The sequence below is a fragment of the Pinus tabuliformis genome, chromosome 7, assembly GCF_031772625.1.
Source record: "Pinus tabuliformis cultivar Carrire ecotype Pingquan chromosome 7, CPIR1, whole genome shotgun sequence".
Lineage (NCBI taxonomy): Eukaryota > Viridiplantae > Streptophyta > Pinopsida > Pinales > Pinaceae > Pinus > Pinus tabuliformis.
In genome coordinates, this window is record NC_142293.1 from 858,935,172 (window position 1) to 858,957,098 (window position 21,927).

The window sequence follows — 21,927 nt, forward strand, 5'->3', positions numbered from 1 at the left end:
GAACCGGCGCATAGAGAGCCAACCCACCGCATCTTTTAACCTCCCTACCGCCACCTCGAATCCCGTCCGCCATTACTACCATCTCCATTCGAACCAAGGAGCCGGACAGAGCATTGAATTGCCTCTGGAGAATACCAATCCATTTATTCCTTAGCAGCTAAAGACAGGTCGTCTCACATGCGTTACCCTTGTGACAGCGCATGGCCTGCATGTGGCCTCCATTAAACGCGCGTCCTGTCCACATTATCACCCGCATCCAGGGGCATGTCTTTCCTTGTTAAGTGCACAAGCTTTAGTGATTTTCTAGCAGATTGCTAGCCTGTGCATGAGAGCTTGTTGCACGCCCCTCACAGGTTGTTTCTTCGGACTTGGTCTAGTTGCAGGCTGAGCAACTCCCTCAAGAAATTTCACAATTCTAGAGGGGAACCAGCCTTCCCTCCAGAAATTACACAATCATGTCTGTCATCCTACTGGGCTCCAGAATTGTGCAAATCTGCATGTCACCCTTCATTGAAAAAATTTCGCAATTCCTCCCAACAAGCCTGTTCAGCCCAGAAATTGTGCAATCCTTCTCGGCAGCCAGCCCAACTGCCTCCCTGAAATGCAAAAATTTTCCCCTCAACTGAGCAGGATGTTTCATGTGCCATTGATTTGACCGGTTCCACTCGGGACTGAGAAAAATTGACTTACATGCATGGGCTACTTTTTCCCCAAATAGAAAAAGCAACATGAAAAAGGCATCCCTAGATTTTAGGGAGCTATTTTTAGTAGTTGGAGGTTACATGCAAATATTGTTTTAGAACCTTTCCTCTAAGTGTTGCTTTTTCCTAGATTTCTGGAATGTGCATCATGAGCCTCAAACTTATTTATTCAACACTTCAAAGCTCACTTATTCACATCAATCTTGGAGCATTGACATCCCACATCACATCCAGCTCAGCTATTCACGAGTAAGTCCTCTTAACTTGTCTTTTGTAGCATTTCTGTCGCTTTTTGTGTTTTGAATTGTGCGAGTGTTTTTTTCTTGATTTTTGTGAACGCTTGTTGTCATTTACATGCATAATAGCTTGTACTAGCGTCGTGTCAGTTTTCATTAGCATCTCATTGTTGTCGCATGCATGAAACTATTTTGCACGAACAGTCGTCGATTCAACAACTCACTTCACCCACATGCATGTTGTTCCATTTTCTCAATATTTCATTCACTATTTGCATGCACGATCATTCACTATTGCTTAAACTCAGTATTGCCATGCATTCACATTCACATTTTCTTTTAGTTTCTCATCGGCTGGTCTAGGTAGCCTTGGCCCATACTTTGCCTCACCAAGACAACATTATGTAATCCTGAGAGGGAAGGCTCTGTCTTCCTCTCAAGAAATGCGCATTTCTGCCCAGTGACTGTCCTCCAGTTGATCCGGGTCTTAGCGGAAGGCCCTCAAGATCTAAAATATTGAAATGGATCTTAGTGTGGAGGCCCCCTAGAACTGAAAAATTGAAATTGCCAAAAGAAAAAGAGTAAAATGCCCAATAAACAAAACCACAAAGATTTTTTTTATTAAAACAGATAATAATTGTAAGGACTACATTGTGGTGGATAATCTGTCCTTTTACAAAATTTGACTTGTTACTTATAGTATTTTTCAGTTACAATACCATGGGTGGATGTCATAATACCACGGGTCAATTCCATAGGTGAATGAATACCATGGGTGGATGTCACAATACCATAGGTCAATTCCATGGGTGAATGAATACCATGGGTGGATGTCAGAATACCACGGGTCAATTCCATGGGTGAACGAATACCATGGGTGGATGTCACAATACCACGGGTCAATTCCATGGGTGAATGAATACCATGGGTGGATGTCACAATACCATGGGCAAATACATGGGTGAATGAATACCATGGCTAGATGTCACTTGCAATACCATGGGTGGATGCCTCTTACAATACCATGGGTAAATTCCATGGATGGATGAATACCATGGGTTGATGCCATTTTCCATTTGGATCATTCCTCCCTCCTTAAGAAGCAATGGTCCCCATTGCATGAAGTTCCCCCCTGTGAAGCCTTTGTTGAATATGAAGAGCCACTGAAGAGAAGGGTTTTATGTGGTTAACCCATAACCATAATGAACGAAGATCCAAGGATAGAGATATCATGTAATGCTTGTGACCAACTGTGATACTGATAGTGTGTGGTCTAGCAAATGGACTTCAATGAAGTGTGGCTTTGTAGATAACCCATAACCATGATGAATGAAGATCCGAGGATAGAGATACCATGTAATGCTTGCGACCAACTATGATACTGACAATGTGCGGCCTAAAAAATGGACTTCGATGAAGTGTGGGTTTGGGGATAACCCATAACCATGATAAACAAAGATCCAATGATAGAGATACCTTGTAATTCTTGTGACCAACTATGATACTAACAGTGTGCATCCTAGCAAATGGACTTCGATGACAAGGACTTTGTGTGGTTAACCCATAACCATGATGTTGGTTGTTGATGAAGTAGCAGGTGCCTACATAGCCTGGGGTAGGAGGGCACATCTCCAAATAACCCAAGTTGAATGCTGCTATGCTGAAATTGATGAATGTGAAGCAAGTGCCTACTAAAGTGGGGTGGGAGGGCACGTCTCCAATGGGAACCTGCTCCGAATGCTGCTCTAGAATTAAAATGGACATAAATCAATCAATATAACTTAGAATGTTTATTATAACCTATTTTTGGAAGCATAAGGACCATTTTGCATCTTCCCATGTGTTGGAAATCCTTATCTGGACACTCTAGAATCTCATATTCGTGCTGCAATTTTTCCGCCGTCACAAAAGTTCTAAAAAAATAGTTGATTTTAAATCAACAATATCTCCCACATCCGAACTCTAATTCGACCCATTTTTTTTTAAATTGGGTGATTTTTCAAGAGGAGCTCAGATCTACAATCCTTTTTCTGAAATTATGCACAAAAACTTCAAAAAATGATAGGAGAGTCATCGTCCACCAGTTGTCGTCAGAAAAAAATTCTACAACATAGCTGATTTTAAATCAGTGATATCTCCCTCATCCAGACTTCGATTCAACTGCTTTTTTTTTTTTTTAATTTGGTATTTTTTTGCAAGGAATATATATATATATATATATATATATATATTGTAAATATTGCACCAAATGTTTCATATCTGATCTGCAAACTCACTGCCAAAAAAAAAATCCTGCAAAAAAATGAAAAAAGAAAACTTTGTCCTGCTTGACCCAAGAAAGTGCTCTATGGAGCTCACAGCGCGTGCCTGAAGTTTGTTGAATATTGTTGCAAAAATTTGAAACTAAAATATGCATGAAACCCTCATTCTCATGGAATCGTAACCTGCTCTGATACCAATAATCCGGATCTTAGGGGAAGACCCTCAAGATTAAAAATATTGAAATGGATCTTGGGGGGGAGGCCCCATAGATCTGAAAAATTGAAATTTCCAAAAGAAAAAGAGTAGAACGCCCAATAAACAAAACCACAAAGAATTTTTTTATTAAAATAAATAATAATTGTAAGGACTACATTGTAGTGGAAAATCTATCCTTTTACAAAATTTGACTTGCTACTTATAGTATTTTTCAGTTACAATATCGTGGGTCAATTCCATGGGTGAATGAATACCATGGGTGGATGTCACAATACCATGGATGGATGTCACAATACCATGGGAAAATACCATGGGTGAATGAATACCATGGCTGGATGTCACTTACAATATCATGGGTGGATAAATACCATGGGTGGATGCCACTTACAATACCATGGGTAAATTCCATGGGTGTATGAATACCATGGGTTGATGCCATTTTCTATTCAGATCACTAGTCTTGCATTGCGCAATTTTGAGGGACAGTGACTATTGGCCCAGAAAATTGCGCATGCAGTCATTGGACCTACAACCATTGCCAGCTTCAATTGCGCATTGAGTAATTCTAGTAGAAAGCAGGCAAGCCTGGATGACGCATTGTGCAATTCCAGCAGCCAAACAACCTCCCAGACAGCCCAAACTACCTTTTGTGCAGTTCTAGGAGCTAGTCTCCTAGACTCCCAAGAAAAATTGTGCAATCCATTCCTATCAATCCCCAGGTATGTTGAATTTCGTTCCTCAAGTTTTCTTTGGTTTTAGTTGACAGATTTCTTACATTGCATGTCGCTATGTCTCCAGATCTAGAAGGTGTTTGTGCACCTATTAGCAGTTCAGGATCAATGGCCTCCAAGAGAGTAGTATCAAAGGACACTTACGGAAGTGTAACTGGAGTAGAAATTGAGTGAGTGTTTGCAAGTATGCCAATCTATGAAGACACCAAGCTAATTGTAGACAAGGACATCAAGCTAAAATGGTAAGAGTTCAATGATGCATTTGTAGGCACATTTGGGGAAGAGCTCGAAGACCACCAAGTCTCTATGAACATCCACAATTCCGGGTTGTAACAGATTGCATGCAGGTACCCCGTGCTCCCATGCACGGACATGATACATTGGATCGTCTCACACACTGATCCCGAGATGATGACATTGAGAAGTGTCAGCGGGACAGAGATTGCTACGTTCAGGGCACAAGATTATGAGCAGATGTATCATATGTTGAAGCCCGTGATCACCATGGAGACTCCCTTCAGCATACCCAACAGTGATGTCAACTCCAAAGATATCTTGAAGAACTAGGTGAAGGAGCCAGCTAAATTCAAGATGACACCAAACCAGGTCTATAAGACGAAGATACTGCGGAAGGCATATCAATACTTGGTCATATTTTCATGTTGTCTGTGTGGCCAAGAAAGCATGAAAACCTTCCCACAGAGTTGGGTGATCGTGTTGGACCAACTAGCCAGAGAAGGCAAAGCATGAAATTGGTCTGACATGTTGGTTCATCAGCTGAAGGAACAGGTAACAAGGGCTTGATAGCCGCCCAAAGGTATGCAAGAAAAAATCTAAATGTCCGCCTACATCTTGGATGCAATCTGTGCCCATCAGAAGTTCCCGAGTTTGAAGTGGGCATGGACGTCGGCGGAGACCTATGTGAACACTTATTGTAAGATTTTTTCCGAATGCAGCTTCAGAGGAGTTATCAAATAGTTGTCCGATCATTTTCTCACCCTAGTTTACAAGATGATATTCGAACAAGATCCAGCCTACATGTCGAAGGCAGAAATGGAAGCATTGATCGACATAGCTGATTGGTATGCCTCACTGTCCAGCACCTTTATACAGATGTACAATGCGAAGAAGCCTCCACATGTTCTACAGAAGTTTTCCTTGGACAAAATCATCATGCAGGAAGTATCATATCACATCTCGGTAGTATTATCAGCTAGGCTGCATTGGAAGAAGAAGGCACCTTGGCCCACCCAAAGTTACAATCCATATGACCTGCATTATCTTGTGAAATACCACTGCACGAGAATTTAGTTCAACTAGATCCGCGGGGCATGTCATTGGGTGGAGGAAGACCCATGGAGATATTGTGATAGGTTCTCTAGACCCAATGAACTGGTCGGCCTCGTTGTCGAAGCAGTAGTGAAGCAATGTGAAGCAGCATCCCAGAGAGCACCAAAAGTAGCAGCAGCAAAGTTAAACATGCCAATGCGTGACAAGGGTAAGAGGAAGATTGTCGGTAGCATGGAGGAAGATAAAAACTACAAGTTCTAATCAGACCCACTTGTGCAGAAATTAGCTTTGGCAATAGAGGCAAAGAGGCAAAAATGTGACAAGAGAAATGTACAAAGGTAGAGAGAGAAATGGAGAATGGAGGAAACAAAGAAGGAGTTTCATGAGTTGAAGGAGCAACTCTGGAAGGAACAGGAGTTCTGCAAACAGGAGAAGGAAGCGCAGCACGAACCTGTACAACAAGGGGCACAATTTGTACAAATAGATGAAACTGCGCTTGTACAGTAGTAGACTCATAAGAACAGTTGCCATCAAGCAAACAGCGTGAACAATCGTAGGTGCAGGACTTCGCTCAGGAGATAAAGCAAGCACTTGAACAGATGGATACCAATATGGAGCAATATAAGATAGAGAAAGACATCGACCTCATGCCTCACCACCAAGAGGTCGACCCACCAACTTCACCACACCCAAAAGAGGAGCAAGTCCCAAGCAACCAAGGAAACACTGAGATCCTTGGAGATCAGCCGAAAGGAGATATGCACAACATCTCATTCAAAGATTCTCAACATAGAGTTGTGCAATCCCATAGAGTGTCAACTCTGGATGAGAATACATATCTTGCGTAGTTTGAGGAACAAGTGATCATGTCTGACGTGTGCAAACATCCAGCAGCATTAGTCGATGCTACCAGAGCATATGCCGAAGCCACTAGCTCGAGTATTCGCTTCCTTATAGTTGAGAACAAGTGAATGGAAAAGTTGAAGAAGGCAATATTGGATGAAGTAATGTCCCTTGACACAATCATGCATGTGTTATATTCCAAGTTTGGTACTGTACATAAGGAAATTGTCCATCTTAATGGTTGACAGAAGCAATGTGTTAGGAGAGCATGTATCTTGTCGAACGTGCATGCTATTGTTGATTACATGTAAACATGGACAATGAGATACAAGGGAGCCCCGCTACACTTGCCTAAGATGATGGATCCTAGAGTAGTCGAGATGAAGGCACACATCCGGAGTCAGATCCAGAACTATGAAGATCTCCTGCAGCTCATCACTAGTCTATAGGCTTCCCATGCATGGGTATTCAAGAGTATGGATGTTGTTGTGCATGCACATATGATCCCATCTATTGGGACACTCACCCAGGTGAAGACAAAGGCATAGGTCCAACTGGAGCTTGACTCCTACTTTGACGATTTGATGCGCATAGCCACCAACCCAGACATGTCAATCAATGCAGACACCATGCACAAGTATGTTGCTAGTTCGACCACACTCAAGACAACGATGCGCATGTTATCAGACGAGTTGGACAGAGGAGCTCGAGCAATGTACCCAGATGCTATGGAGGCAAGAGTTCATTTCCAGAAAGATGTCACCTTAGAGTAAACGCACACCATCGCGGACTATCGAGCTTGGCATCATTTCGCTACTGTCAACTACCATGAGGATGTCAAAGATTTGGTCTTCCAACAGTTGTCCGAGTCATAGTGATGTCTTGGATGGCTTTCTCAAGCCATTTTGTCTCACATGGGTACATGTGCATTGTAATGTAACGTCTTGTCAAGTGTGAGTTCAAGTTTCAATATTTGTATGTGACAGTCATAGAGTAGATGAAGAGTCATGATGGTAGATGAACTGTCATAAAGGGAAATGTCAAGGGCCACCCCACTCTTTGCTATATATATTCCCTCATAACTCATTGTGGGGGCTTTTGATTAGCCAAGGTTCCAATAGGAGTATCTTAGAGAAAGCTTGGATAGTATCGTAACGAGCCTTGGTTTCTCCACTCTGCAGAGCTAGTATATCTCTTTGGAGGAGCAGAAGGTAGTGACTGTAACATTCCCCTGTCAGAACTAGTGGTTGGTCATGGACTGGAACTTACACTTCTTAATATAACAGAGCCATCACGTTTCATGCATATGTCATATTTTATTTTAGCTATATGTTTACTCTAAATGATATATATATCTATTTGCTTACACATGCATGTGTACCTATTTTCTGTATATGTATGTATGAATCTAACTGAAATGTGTTGTTGGTTTAACCATCACTTTGTATTACTAGATAACATTCCTTCCATGTTGTGATGCATCTTTGATCGTGTGTTCCCTTCTTAACTATGTGCTTTCACAAGTTTCCAAGGGGCACACTCACCTCACCCTCCATGTGTTAGAACCGCTCATGCACTTTCCTTGACTTATTGCATATGTCACAACCTTGCTACCAACTGAGACATCTTCCTTTCCTCTATGAGAAACCATGGTCAAGGCGATACTGTAACAACCCACTACTGGGACTCCTACACCAAACGGTCTGAGTTCTAATTGGGACTTCTTACTGGGGAGATCCCTTGACGTGTTGGCGGGTCCAGTACCGTCAACACAGCTATGTTGCATGCTTCAGCCCACAAGTGTAATGGTAGGCCGTAATCATGCAACATTGCCCAAGTTGATCCTACATTGCTTTTGTTTTTCCTTTCATCCACCCCATTCTTTTGTGGGTTATGAGGTGCTATCAACTCTCGTTGAATGCCTTTTGATGCACAAAAATTCTTGAACTCATTTGACACGTACTCTACACCATTATCACTCCTGAGAGATTTAACTTTCGTGCCGGTATCTTTCTCGACCAATGCTTTAAATTCACAAAACTTTTGCAAAAGTATGATATTTCTTCTACATGAAGAAGATCCAATACTTACAAGAAAAATCATCAACAACTATACCATAATACATGTTCTTGGTCTTGGATGTTGTCAAGAACGGTCCACACACATCTAAGTGAACTCGATTGAGGATCACCTGTGCTTGACTGTCTTTGTCATGAAAGGAATATTTTGTGTATTTTCCCAATGTACACCCTTTTCATGTGTTAGCCTGCTCTAGTATACCCTTGGGAATATTGGTAGAAATTTGTTGCATGATATTCAAAGCACCATGGTGCAAGTGACCCAAGCTCCTGTGCCACAACTCACCAAGCTGCACCTTCTCTTATTTTGTTCTCAAGACAACACAATATTATACCTCCAACTTATAGAGATTCTTCACTTGAACCCCTATCCTCTTCACATATCCTGTGACTATGTGATTAAGGAATTCCTTTCCCTTACTAAATATCACATCATAGCCTTTATCCTCCAACATGGTAACAAATACCAAGTTCTTCTTCAAACCAGGAACATACCTAACATCTCACAAAGTGAGAGGAGAACCTGACTCCCTTTGAAAGGTAATAGTACCAAGGCTAGTAGTGTTATACCTCCCATCATCACCCATCTCGATATGCATCTGGAGATCCTTCTCCTCCAAGTTATTGAAGAACTCTTTTTTACTGGTCATGTGGAAAGAAGTTCCACATTCTAGGTACCACACACTACACATAATCGATGACACCATACAAGTGATGAGGGTAAAGTCTAGTTCGAATTGTGAGGCAAGAACCTCACCTGCTGCTCCTATTTAAGGCTTCTTATCGGCCTTCTTGAGCGGACACTTTGTGGCAAAATGTCGTAGCTTGTGACAGTGAAAGCACTTGACTTTCGACATGTCCTTCTTGCTGCCCTGATAAGAATGTGATTTGGAATGGGATGACTTCCCCTTCCCTTTCTTTGCCTTACCCACTAAGGCACAATTCTCCTTATCATCAACCTTTGATGAGGATCCATCTATGGCATTCCATTGAATATCTTCTTGTACCAAGTCATACCACAATCGCTCCCTATCTGGTAGTTTCTCCCTCCCATTAACTGTGTCCTGGTAACTGTGATAGCTCTTGGGAAGTACTAGAAGATCTAGGCTCACCATATCGTCTTTGGCAACAGTAATCCTGACACTTCCAAGCTCATCCTGACAATGGGTGAACTTGGTCAAGTACTTCGGAATTGAGTCGCCCTTCTCCATCTTGATCTTTCTGAGTTTGTCCTTCAGTGCCAACTTCCTATGGTCATTTTTATGTTGAAAAACGTTCGTTAATGCCTTCCACATTGCGTATGGAGTGTCCTTACCTTGGATACTCCAGACAATGTGATCTCGAACTCCTTCCAGGATAATCCTTCTTGCTTTTTCCACACACTTTCTCCATTCATCCATATCTTTAGCATAAGATGTTAGAGGCTTAGGAATGTCATGATCTATGAATTCCTTGAGGCCATTATCTTCCAACACTACCTCCATTATTTCCTTCTAAGCTATGTAATTCGAGCTGCCCTCCAAGTCATACTCAAGTCACAAACCGTAGAATGACATATTGTTGACTCTGAAGTATGAACTTGCAAATTTGACTTCACCTACACAACAAACTCAAATTCTCCTCTTCTATACTATCTTTAGCTCTAACACCATGTAGATTTTTACTGTAGAATCTACAACTTATGTGATATGCTAAAACATAATACAAGAATCTACTCTACTCATCAGTGAAAACCAAAATTGATCAATGAAAACAATAAGCAGAAAAGGAAGAATATCAATCGCACATAACACAATATTTCTCTAGGGAAAGAAATTGCTTAAAACCCCAACTATCTATATTGCATTAACTAGAAGATATAAGAAGAAAATGCAATGCTTGTTCAACCCAAACAATACCTTCACTAGTACAATCTAACTCTCTACCTCACAAGCCAGCTCAAGCCAACAGTTAGCCAATTCTGCTGCCTACCAAGCCCCTACTTCCATGAACAATTCCTGAGAGAATTAGCTCGTATTTAATTGGGAAATCCACACTACATAACTGCGCAATCCATCCATAGGCCCTCAACTGATTGCATGCACCATTTGTACAACTTGAAAAATTATACAACTAATAGTACATTGTCCCTGAACTCTAATATCAACTAGGTCTTCCTCTAAACTAACATGCATGAGTTATTTATGAGTGAATATTCAGTTAACTGGTGTGGTACTGAGGATGCACTAGTTCCCATCCCCACTACTAGACCTCCTACTAGTTCCTCCAACAATTAGAACTAGTTTAACTGACTATAACTCAGTTAGACTAAGTTAATTAATTACAACTCAAAAGAACTCAACCTAGGCCCCTAAAATTTAGGGATCACTCTACATGACTCTACATAGACTGCCAACTCAAATTTCCTAAGTCAATTAAGTCAATTTAACTTAATTAACTATTACAAGTTGCTATGAGAATAGAATTTCGATTTAATTCCCAATTTAATTCAAGGACAAATTAAATTGGATTTTCTTGTTGTTATTTTTAACAAAAGCGTAGTCACCCACAACCTTGGTGATGGTGTAAGGCTCGTAGCAGAGTGGTCAGATCTTCCCATGGGCTTCGAAAAGGCAATATTTCTGCAAATGTAACCAATATTTGTCGCCCACCTGAAACTTATGTGGCACCTAATGTTGAACATGTCGTTGCTTGTACTTAGCATTAGACTTATCCAAGATGTCGTGAACCTGTTGGCAGATGTGTTGGATGCACAATAAACCTTGTTGCTTTATCATCCTTGGACTATACATGTGTGGATTTTGTCTATGTATAAGTAGCATGAGGCATGGCAACATCAATCAAACACAATGGTGGAAATCCTATACCCAATTGAAAGGGAATGCGATGAGTCGAACTATGGAGAGCTCTATTATAGTTGTGCTACACATAGGGAAGGTTCTCAACCCAGGTTCGTGGATGATTTGAGTTATACATGAGGAGTATGTGCACTATCATCATGTTTATGACCTCTATCTAGGGATGGAATGTAGACGATTTGGTGAGCTTGGTGTTCAATAGTGTCCGTAGGCTCAACTAGAATGTGCTTAGGAACCTGCTTTCCCAATCTGATATAATGGTCTTTGGGATCTCAAAATGTACCCACACTCGTTCAAAGAAAAGTTTGGCAGTATCCTTCGTTGTGATACTCTTCTTGTAGGCCACCAATAGATCCATCTTAGAAAATATGTCCATGACCACAAATACATAGGCATTACCATGCTTTGTAGAAGGGAGGCCAGACACATAGTCCATGGAGATGGATTCCCAGGGTTGGTTGGGAGTAGAGTAGGTAGAGGAGTCTATAGACCTTGCTTCTTGATGGTTGGATTGGTGATGGCACAGGAAGTGCAAGATTTGATGTATTTTCAACGTCACATCGAATTTTGGGACAATAAAAATACTTATGTAGTACGGCCATAGTTTCTCCACACCAAAGTGTCCTGCGACCCAACTGTAGTGCACATCCAAAGTCAACTTGGCACACTCACTTGAAGGAACACAAAGGTGGCCCAAGTCACAGAATAATGCATCCTAGAGGTGGAAATGCAGAACTTTCTTGCTATCCATTAGCATCTAGTATGTGGTGGCGAACTCCGGATCATCTTTGTACAGTTGCGGCCATCCACAAGTCTCATGGCCACAAGAGTTGAGAATAGTAGTCAATGATGCAACTAGGGGACGACTGAGATGATCTACAACATGATTGGTGCTGTTATTTTTTTATTTAATGTTCAAGTCGAATTTTTGCAAATATGTAGACCACTTTTGATGGCGATCATTCTGCAACTTCCATTGTGTTTGTATAAACTAAATAGATCGGTGATCTGTGTGGCCTTCCCTAGAATGTAATGTTTCCATTTTTTGCAAGCCTTCATGATAAAATACATGTCTTTATCATAGGTGGGGTACTTCTAAATTGTATCGGAAAGTGTCTCACTTTGATAGGCCACTAGATGCCCCTGATGGGTGAGGACTACAACAATAGCATAGTTGGAGGCCTCTGTCTCAATTTCAAATGGTTGTTGCAGGTCTAGCAATGTGAGTACAGGTGTAGAGCAGAGGCGATTCTTTCACTTTTCTCTTAGTAATATGACTCAAGGGCAAAGTGATATGGGAGAATCCCAACACGAACCTCTGATAAAAATTGTTAAGTCCCAAAATGCTGCTAAGTTTTATTACAGTGGTTGGGGTTGACCAATCCTAAATGACTTGGATTTTAGTTGGATCCACATGCACACCTTTCTCATCTATTATGTAACCCTATATATGTACCCGAATCATTCCAAAGGTGTATTTATCCAATTTGGCATGAAATTTGTGTTGCCACAAGGTTTGAAGGACCCACCGAATGTGTTGCAAATGCTCCTCCCAACTCTTGTTGAAGATGAGGATGTCATCTAGATAAACAACCATGAATGAGTTGGTGAAGGGCTACAAGATGTCATCCATAAACTTCATAAAAGTTGCAAGGTAATTTGTCAACCTGAAAGGCATGAACAACCACTCAAAAAAACCTTCCTTGGATTTGAAGGCAATCTTCCATACATCTGTAGGATCTATTGGAACCTGGTGATGGCCAGAATTCAAATTGATCTTGCTGAAATACTCGACCCCCTTGAGCTGGTCTAGAAGGTCATAAATCCAGGGGATTGGATACATGTTCCTGATATTGAATTTGTTTCGTGTCCAATAATCAATGCAGAGCCTCCAAGTCCCATCCTTATTCTATACAAATACAACCAGGCTGCCATAAGGTGAGGAACTTGGTCAAATGTGCCCTTTTTGCAGCAACTCCTAGATCTACCGCTTGATCTCTTCATTTTCTATAATGCATTGACGATATATAGGCCCATTGGGTAGAGGTGCTTTGGGAGTAATATCGATCGAATGCTTGACTTGACAGTGCAAGGGTACCCATGTGGGTGAGGAGAATATGTTCCTGTATTCTTCCATAACCTTATCCACCTGATTCTGCTACATGGAGGAACACTTCTCGAGAGACATGGATGTGGCCATGATATTTACCTTATTTTGAGAGTGAATAAAAAAGAAAACAAATTTCCCAGTCTAGGAGATGATCTTACTACATTTCTTAGCAAAGATGAAAGAGATGGTGGTAGGCGGGGCTAACTCTGGTATCTTGTATAACTTACTATCCAAAGTAATAATAACAGTGTTATACCTTGACTCATACACAACATGATGCCTCCATAATTATGGTTGGCCTAATAGTACATCACAAAATTCAAGAGGAGAAATTCCACATAGTACCTCATCTGTGAAGGGTTTGATGTTGTAGAGAAGAAAACACAATTGGTTGACGCGGAGATCCCGTCCTTGGTGGAACCACTTAATTGTGTATGGTTGTGGGTGTGGTATGGTCGGTAGGCCCATACGCTTAACTATCACTATTGAGATGAGGTTATTTTTGGCTCCCATTGTCAATAATCAACTGCAACAGAGACCCCTTCACCCACATCTATGAATGGAAGATACGCTCCCCTTCCTCTGGATCTTCAGGCTCTATCTTCTAGATCTTAGTGATGGAAATGGTGGTGTTGGGCTCCGCATCAATAATCTGCTTCCCTTTGTCATTCCCCTTGTCGGGTTTTGACATTGCTCTTCTTTGCCATGTAGGTCACCTATGGGGTGCCATGTGGAAGTATCCACTAATGTGGCATGGGTTAGGTAGTAAATATTTGGAGGGGAATATATTCCAATCTAGAAGTTGGATTAAGATAGAAATTATATCATTGGAAATCCCTTACTGAGCTGAAAGTGATAGTTGTGTTTATTCTGAGTTTCAAGGAGATTTGAAAAAGAGAATTTTGGTGACCCCATCTTCATAATAAACGTTGTAGATTGGGTTAATGTTGATGTAATAACTTTTACTTCCTGAGAATAATCCAAGGGGGTGGTAGGGAGTATTACATATTTTTTATGGCTTTTTTTCTCTTTAAGTTTCTTTTAAAAATTCAAATATTAACACTAATACATCAAGAGGTAGTTGGGATGCCCTGATCTGTGACATGGAAAATTTTGCCATATGAAAATCAAATATTAACACTAATACATCAAGATGAGTTTGGCTTCCCTATCCTAGGACATGGAAAATTAGGCCACATGAAAAATCAAATATTAAAACTAATACATCAAGAGGAGTTAGGTTTCCCTTGTCTATGACATGGAAAATTATGCCACATGAAAAATCAAATATTAACACTAATACACCAAGTGGAGAATGTTGATAGTTTATGTATATGTAGTAGCCACTGATATCTGGTGTCCATGAAATGAAATCAAGTGGAGAATGAAATATTAACACTAATACATCAAGGGGAGTTAGGGTGCCCTGGTCTATGACATAGAAATTTCTGCCACATGAAAAATCAATATTAACACTAATACATCGAGAGGAGAATGAAATATTAAGACTAGTACATTAAGAGGTGTTGGGTTTCCCTAGTCTATGACATAGAAAAATTTTACACATGAAAACCAGATCAAGTTTGTAATGTGGAAAATTCTACCACATGGAAAATCAAACCAACCTAAAAATACCAATGGCAATGCCTTGAAAATTCATCACTAGAAAGTATCACATGAAATCCAAGCTCTAAGGAATTAACTTCATAATTCAAAGGCATATCAGCAACTTACTTTCCACTTGCTAAAGAATCAACCATTTTTTATTCTGATAAAAAACAAGCTTAGGTGAAAACTCTAATCTATAGAATACATCTATCCTTCCTTGTTGCTACTGATTATAAAAAAATGGAATTACTAATTTTTCACTTATAAATGTCAATCAAATAAATCTTCCTTTTACTTACAGCTATCAAGTAGTGAATGGAATCTTACAAAGTTAGTCAATATTCAATTTTATTACTCTATTACTTCATAATCAAAGGAGAAAGAGCATCATGTGCTATCCTCAGGTTCCTAAAAAAATGAAGGCTCGGAATTTGACACAGAGTTATCCCTCTCAAGTTAAATATGGCAAGTACACAGAGAGAATTTAGGTTTTATGTGTTCAGGTAGTATAGAACCTTGCAATGGCATAAGGTTAATAAGCCTACAACATCCATCTTGAAAATTTTGATGAGCAGTGTGGATAAACCAAAACTCTGTATTCTTCTAATATCTATATATACATAAATGTAATGTAGTACAACACAAGAATTTTTGAAATATGTATAATATGTTTCTACTTTTATCGAAATGGTTTGTTACCACTCTAATTTCAAACCTATCCTATGATATCCATATTTTATATGGTACCAAATTCTAATACATAAGCTAATACCATAGAGAGAGAGAGTGCGCGCCCTTAGCTCTTTTCCTTGAATGAATGTCCTGCGAAATCATAAAAATGACACTAACACGACATTGCAAATGATTAGTCCGTAACAAAAACTATCTAGTGAATGAAGTTAAACTAAAACAAATTGAGAAGATCGATATGAAAATTCTTCCCTAGAATCACATTGTTGAGGCAATTAGAGTCTAAATGAAACAAAATGACAAGATATGTCCTAATGAATGAAACAAAAAGATTGTATAAAGCTTAACTTGAGCCATAAAAACTAAATGAAATTAACAGAAGATGGGATAAACCCTTAGCCTTGAGCCCTACATCCTAAATGAAACTAATAGAATTAGAGGTTTATCCCGTAAACCCTAAAAGATATGCAAAAAAATGATGGGAAATACTACTTACCAATGCATAGAGTTTGATGTAACGGTGGTGTGCCTCACTAGCCCTAACTACCATAAACACATCTCTAAGAATTGAATCATTGGGAAGCCTCCAATAATCTATAGTTATGGCAGGGGTTGACATGTTTGGAATGTTGCCTTTGTCTATCTCCTTGAGAAATTAAGTGTAGGATTGAATAGCTTCTTCAAGATAACCTACAATGTTGTGTGCAAGTTTGGGGGAAAGGATGTACACAAGGAAGTTTGCATTGAAGAAGACTCATTGCCCTATAAATATCAAGGCCCTCTCATTCCACTTGGGTTTTGCCACATCCATAAACATCATGAGGTGCATCCTCTCATTCTCATATTATTCTAAAAGTGCCTTTATCCATCCACCATTGTACTAAAATTCCTAAGGGACTTGCAGTGGAGGAGCATTCCTCCAACCATCCCTAGGATAACAGCCATTGTTTCAAGCATCATGACTCGACAACCATGCCATAGTTTCACAAGAGACAGACCATTAGTTGTAATCCTTTTCAAACTGAGGCCCGAAAGGAAATACTTGATAAAAACACATGCACAATCATGAATGTTAAAATACACATTAACCATAAAATGAACCAAAAAAAAAACATAATCTTGTGACCTTTTTCAAGACTTCCCTCTGTCTTCAAACAAAGGAAGACAAAAATCATACAAATATGAAATTAGCAATGATACTTACCTACTCTTACTACATCACACCAAGATGGTGCTCCATTTCATTAACCTTAATATCAACTTGTTGTCGAGCACTGCTCCTAGCGTGGGAATATGGTATAGAGCACAACAATCTCCAAAAATGTATCACCAAATAAAGTTTAGTCTAATTAATAATAACAAAACAAATCCAACAAATCATTATTGCTTGATAAACACTCCTCAACTTTTCAAAACATATGACCAGCCAAATTGGCAACCACAAACAAACATTAATGTAAAAGTGTTTCAAAAAGAGACACCAAACCCTGCTTACATTGTTGCTTTACAAACTTTGTTCAACCTATGAGAAGTCATTAGATGTGCAGTGAATTGAAATAAAAGGAAGATTTTTAACTAGGGAATCAAATAAATTTAAATTCTCACCTGAAGAGCACATTCGTTGGAAATCTAAGTACCTTCACAGTGCAGTAATAAAACTTGTCAAGAAATGTCTTTTGAAATGATGCTTCTTCAATTTAATGCTCAAGTCAAGAGTGTATGTTTCCTATGGCTGCAAATCACCTACCATCACAAATTCAAATGACTTTGAATAATCCTACAAAAATAGAAGCAACACTAACCAAAACCAAAATAAAATAATTATCATTAGGAAAACTCAATGGTTTTCTTGGATTTGGGTTTCCAGGGTAAAATGTCTATGTTAATGTGTTTGTTTTCCATAGCATATTTTCTATTATAAATAATTTGTTTGTAACAATTAATCTTATAGGGTTAAAACCTCTCTCTCTCTCTCTCCCCCCTCTATATTTATCTCTATCTTCCTCCTTTCCTTTGCTCTTTCTCCCTCACTATCCTTCTCCTCTACCTCTCTTTTTGTCTCCTCCTCCATCACCATCTCTCTCTTCTTCCCTCTCTATCCCCTCTCCATCTTTGTCTATCTTTCTCCCTCTCTTCTTCTCTATCTCTCTCCCACCCCCTCACTATCCCTCTCCATGTAACACTACCTACCACTCCCTAGCAATAATATGGGCCATGGAAGGTGTTAGTGACATTTTGACTCAAATTTCTCAATGTTTAAAAATGTATTGGCCATGAAAATGTTGTTTTTCTAGAACTTATGGGATTAATTATTAATGTAACCATCATGCCCAACTCGGTGAGAGTTTTCCAATAATGTGAAACTACTTATTGATTCGAAACCCGGATTGAAAGTATCAATCAAAGTGCAATCTAACTTTATTAATGTGATCATGTTAACCTTAGCATTCTATATGCTTCCTACACAATTTTCTATTTAATTCTATTTATCGTGTGGGTCAATGGTTCTACCAAAGCTCATCAAAAGTATATGTGTGTGTGCACACAAGTATAAACCAATGCAGTTCTCTTTAGTGTGACTTTTTGGACTTTCCTGTCCTAGAATCCTGCAAAAAAAATTGAGGTGAAGTTTTGATTTATGATATTTAAACGGGGCTTTTTACTGTATATATGGATTCAACACCCTGAAAAATTCCTAGGGCACTTCGATTGTGTAGGGGTTACCGATCAAGCTTGTGATTTCAATAAATCCCTACGGGATTTTAGAAAAATTAGACCGGAAAAATCTACCAAAAAAACTTCCAAAAAATCTCACTAAAAACAACTCATAAACCAATTCAACCACCATTAGGTGTCCATGGAAACTAAACCTCGCCATGGTTCAAGCCAACATCGCATTCGTTACCAGCTCGGGCTTACGCTGATCACGGATGCATGGGACCTACCTTTGTCCCATCGAGGACCAAGGGTCCCAGACTTGAAAAAAAATAGCGGTTTTCCATAACTTACAGAAATGGCGAATATGAGGGTCGACGTTATTAAAGCGGAACAGACCCACCCATCGCCCCATGGGGGATCTAGCCCCGATGGGGGATCCAGCACTATAGCAATGAGCTTATCCCTCAAAGGGGCCAACGAAGGATGTGTACTTCCATGTAGCAATGAGCTTATCCCTCAAAGGGGCCAACAAAGGATCTGTAATTCCAATTTAACATGGGGTGTTTACATATTATGCAATCACATAATTGAAACAACAACAAAAAGAAATTGATTTATGTAAGTCTGGCTTACGGTTGCATTAATATTACACCAATTTTTTTGTTACATATAAACATGTCGGCAATATCATGCGTTAACACGATTAGAACAAGTAAATCATGGCCAACTTGCTACATCCCTACACCTGCCATATCACATACCCTACCATAATTTAATTAAATGAGAACATAAATACATTAAATCAGTGAAATACGAGAGGCATGCGCCGAGACCACATCGCCACGCCCACAATACATACACTACATGATTAAATGAGAACTTACAAACATTAAAACAATGATAATAACAGAGGCTTGGGCCGAAACCACATCCATGTTACCATAAATTAATTATGTGAGGATTGGGCCAAATATCTACATCCAATTTCCAATCTTCATGAGGTTTTTCACTGCCTCCACACTCGTTAAACTTGATATTGTTTAAATGGGTTTGTGATATTAATGATCTAGCATTAGCAATAGAAAAATAAAGGCATGGCCTCACACAGATGTCCATTGTCCCCATTTATATATATATATATATATATAATATTCAAATATAGAGTGTGGCATGGCCTCACACAGATATCCATTGTCCCCATTTTTTTTTGTATATATATATAATAGTCAAATATAGAGTGTGATAATGTAAAATGGCATGGATGTTAACATTTACCGAGCTTCATTGTGAAAACCAAAGTGTATCACTCTATTAAGTTTTTCGTGACAACAACACACCTTTTCGTATACCATTCATTCCATACGTTATCTAAGTGGATTTGGAGGTAGATATATGATAAAATAAAGATTTGCATCATGCAATGAGATCAAAACAAAGCCAGGAACGACCTAGTTATTTTCTTGTGACTAGCATATGCATTTAGTTCTACGAAAATAAAAATAAGCATTGTTATTTCACTAATTTCCATATAATTTCCAAATTAGACCTTTAATGTAATTCATATAGTATAATTTATATGAGAATTCCATGTTAATAAATAGTATCTAGGGCAAGTGACTTATTTGGTAAGTCAAATTTCGCTAGTGATAGGAAAAGGGTCACACACTATCTTTTCAACCATATGTAGTCATGATATTTTGTTTTATAACTCATTATCCCCGTGCTAGGTTTAAAGTTTTAGAATTAATAAATTTCCTAGGAATTCACCCATTGAGTTATAGGTGTGTTATCACTTGCAAAACTAGAGACAAGCATGGTGGTGTATCAATTGTAGTAAACACCAATGGTTTATCAATCCAAGCAAGCACCAGTGACCCATTGTATAAGTGGCTTCTTGGCCAGAGACAAGCACAATGGTTTATTAGTCATAGCAAGCCCTAGTGGTTTATCAATCCTAGCAAGCACCAATACGTTTAATCAAACTCCCTTCACACTCAGGATTGGCAATCTTCAGGTAAAGCAATTGAAGGGTGAGAAACAATAATGCAATGTGCGCAATTCCCCTTTGTGAGCTACTCCTGCACTGGTCTTTCCTAGGAATTCTCCCTTTCTAACCCAAAATCAAACCCCTATCTTAATTTGATCATGCATTTATGGTAGTTTGGGCTACCTCTCCAAGTGTGGTAGTGAGGGAACTCTTTGCCCATGCACTTCCTCCCTGAATATGCTACCCCTTTAATTTTTTAGAAGGAAAACCGAATTAGAATGACACCACCATTTGTATTAATGGCCAACTTGCATCGAGAGGCCCCTTCCCAACCACAAGGTTTAGCATTAAATTTTGGATGAGATGGGTATCCCCTATCTCTTCAAATTATGGCTTGTGCTCCTTCTCATAGGGTATATATTTTATTAATTATATTTATTTAATCACTAATCTGTAGTTATGTTATTTCAAGCATTACTATGATTATTTTAGATTTGGCATTAATTAGAGTGTTAAGGAATGATGAATATTAAACAAAGTATTCACATGATTTGACACCATGATCAAAATATAAGTGAATTTCACTAGTAATGATTTTCATTATATTGAAACAGAGTTTCTTCCCACAATCACATATTGTGTCGAGATGCTCAATTACAAAAAATGTTTATAAGGATCATAATTAATGTAGGGGTGTCACGAACCCCGCCCCCTTAAAGGAACACCATCCCCGGTGTTCTTACCAAACCAAGAGGGGAAACAAAACATTTGAGTTTTACATAAACAATTCTTCTACATCCATTACATATTAAACAAGAATGGGTACAATGCTTTCATCTGATCTACATGCTCCCAGGTTGCTTCATCAAGTTCAAAGTGCTTTCATTACACCTCGACCTATTTTATGACTTGGTTATGGAGCACATTTTTCCTCTAGTCTAGGATACACAAAGGTTCAGGTTGGAACTCTCCCTCGGGTTCCACTGTATCACAAACCAATCAAGCACATGGTTAGAATCATGTACATACTTTTTCAATAAGGATATGTGGAATACATCATGTTCCTTTATGGTGGGAGACAAGTCTAGTCTATAAGCCACTGGCCCCACTCTCTTCAAAATCTAAAATGGTTTGCAAAACCTAGGTGTTGACTTAGTGCAAGACCCCACTTTTAGTGAGTTTCTCCCCATTTTAATTTGAAGATACATGTGTAACTGGCCTCTAAAATATACCCCCAAAAAAATCTCTTTCTTTACCCACTGTTATATAGTATTACATGTATGCATTGTGTAGATATTAATAAGTGGATTGTGCAAAATATAACTACTGTATATTAATGTAAGGAGACCTTTGTGTATTTCATTTTTCTTTCTAGCTATCATTCTACATACACCTATACATTCTAAAAATGTTGAACCCCATTCCATTGTTAATGATTACACCCTTTTACTATGTGGTCCTAACTACCCACCCTCTTACATTTAGGCCATTGGCCCCATCCTTGGCCATTAACGCTCTGCCTAATTCGGTTTTGTGTTTATCGGTGATGTCCATTATGAATGCATACTCATTCTTTTCTTCAATGAGTTGGAACTCCATGAGCTCTTCCTGCCACTGGCTGGCTCGAGTCTGACTGTCCATTGTGTCTACTCACCTATC

The 21,927-nt window shown here is 39.2% G+C and overlaps 1 pseudogene; it reads right to left on the minus strand.

Moving 5' to 3' along the window:
- Positions 1-445: 445 nt before the first annotated feature.
- LOC149250314 (ubiquinol oxidase 2, mitochondrial-like) lies at positions 446-21,909 on the minus strand (annotated as a pseudogene).
- Between the last annotated feature and the right edge of the window lie 18 nt (positions 21,910-21,927).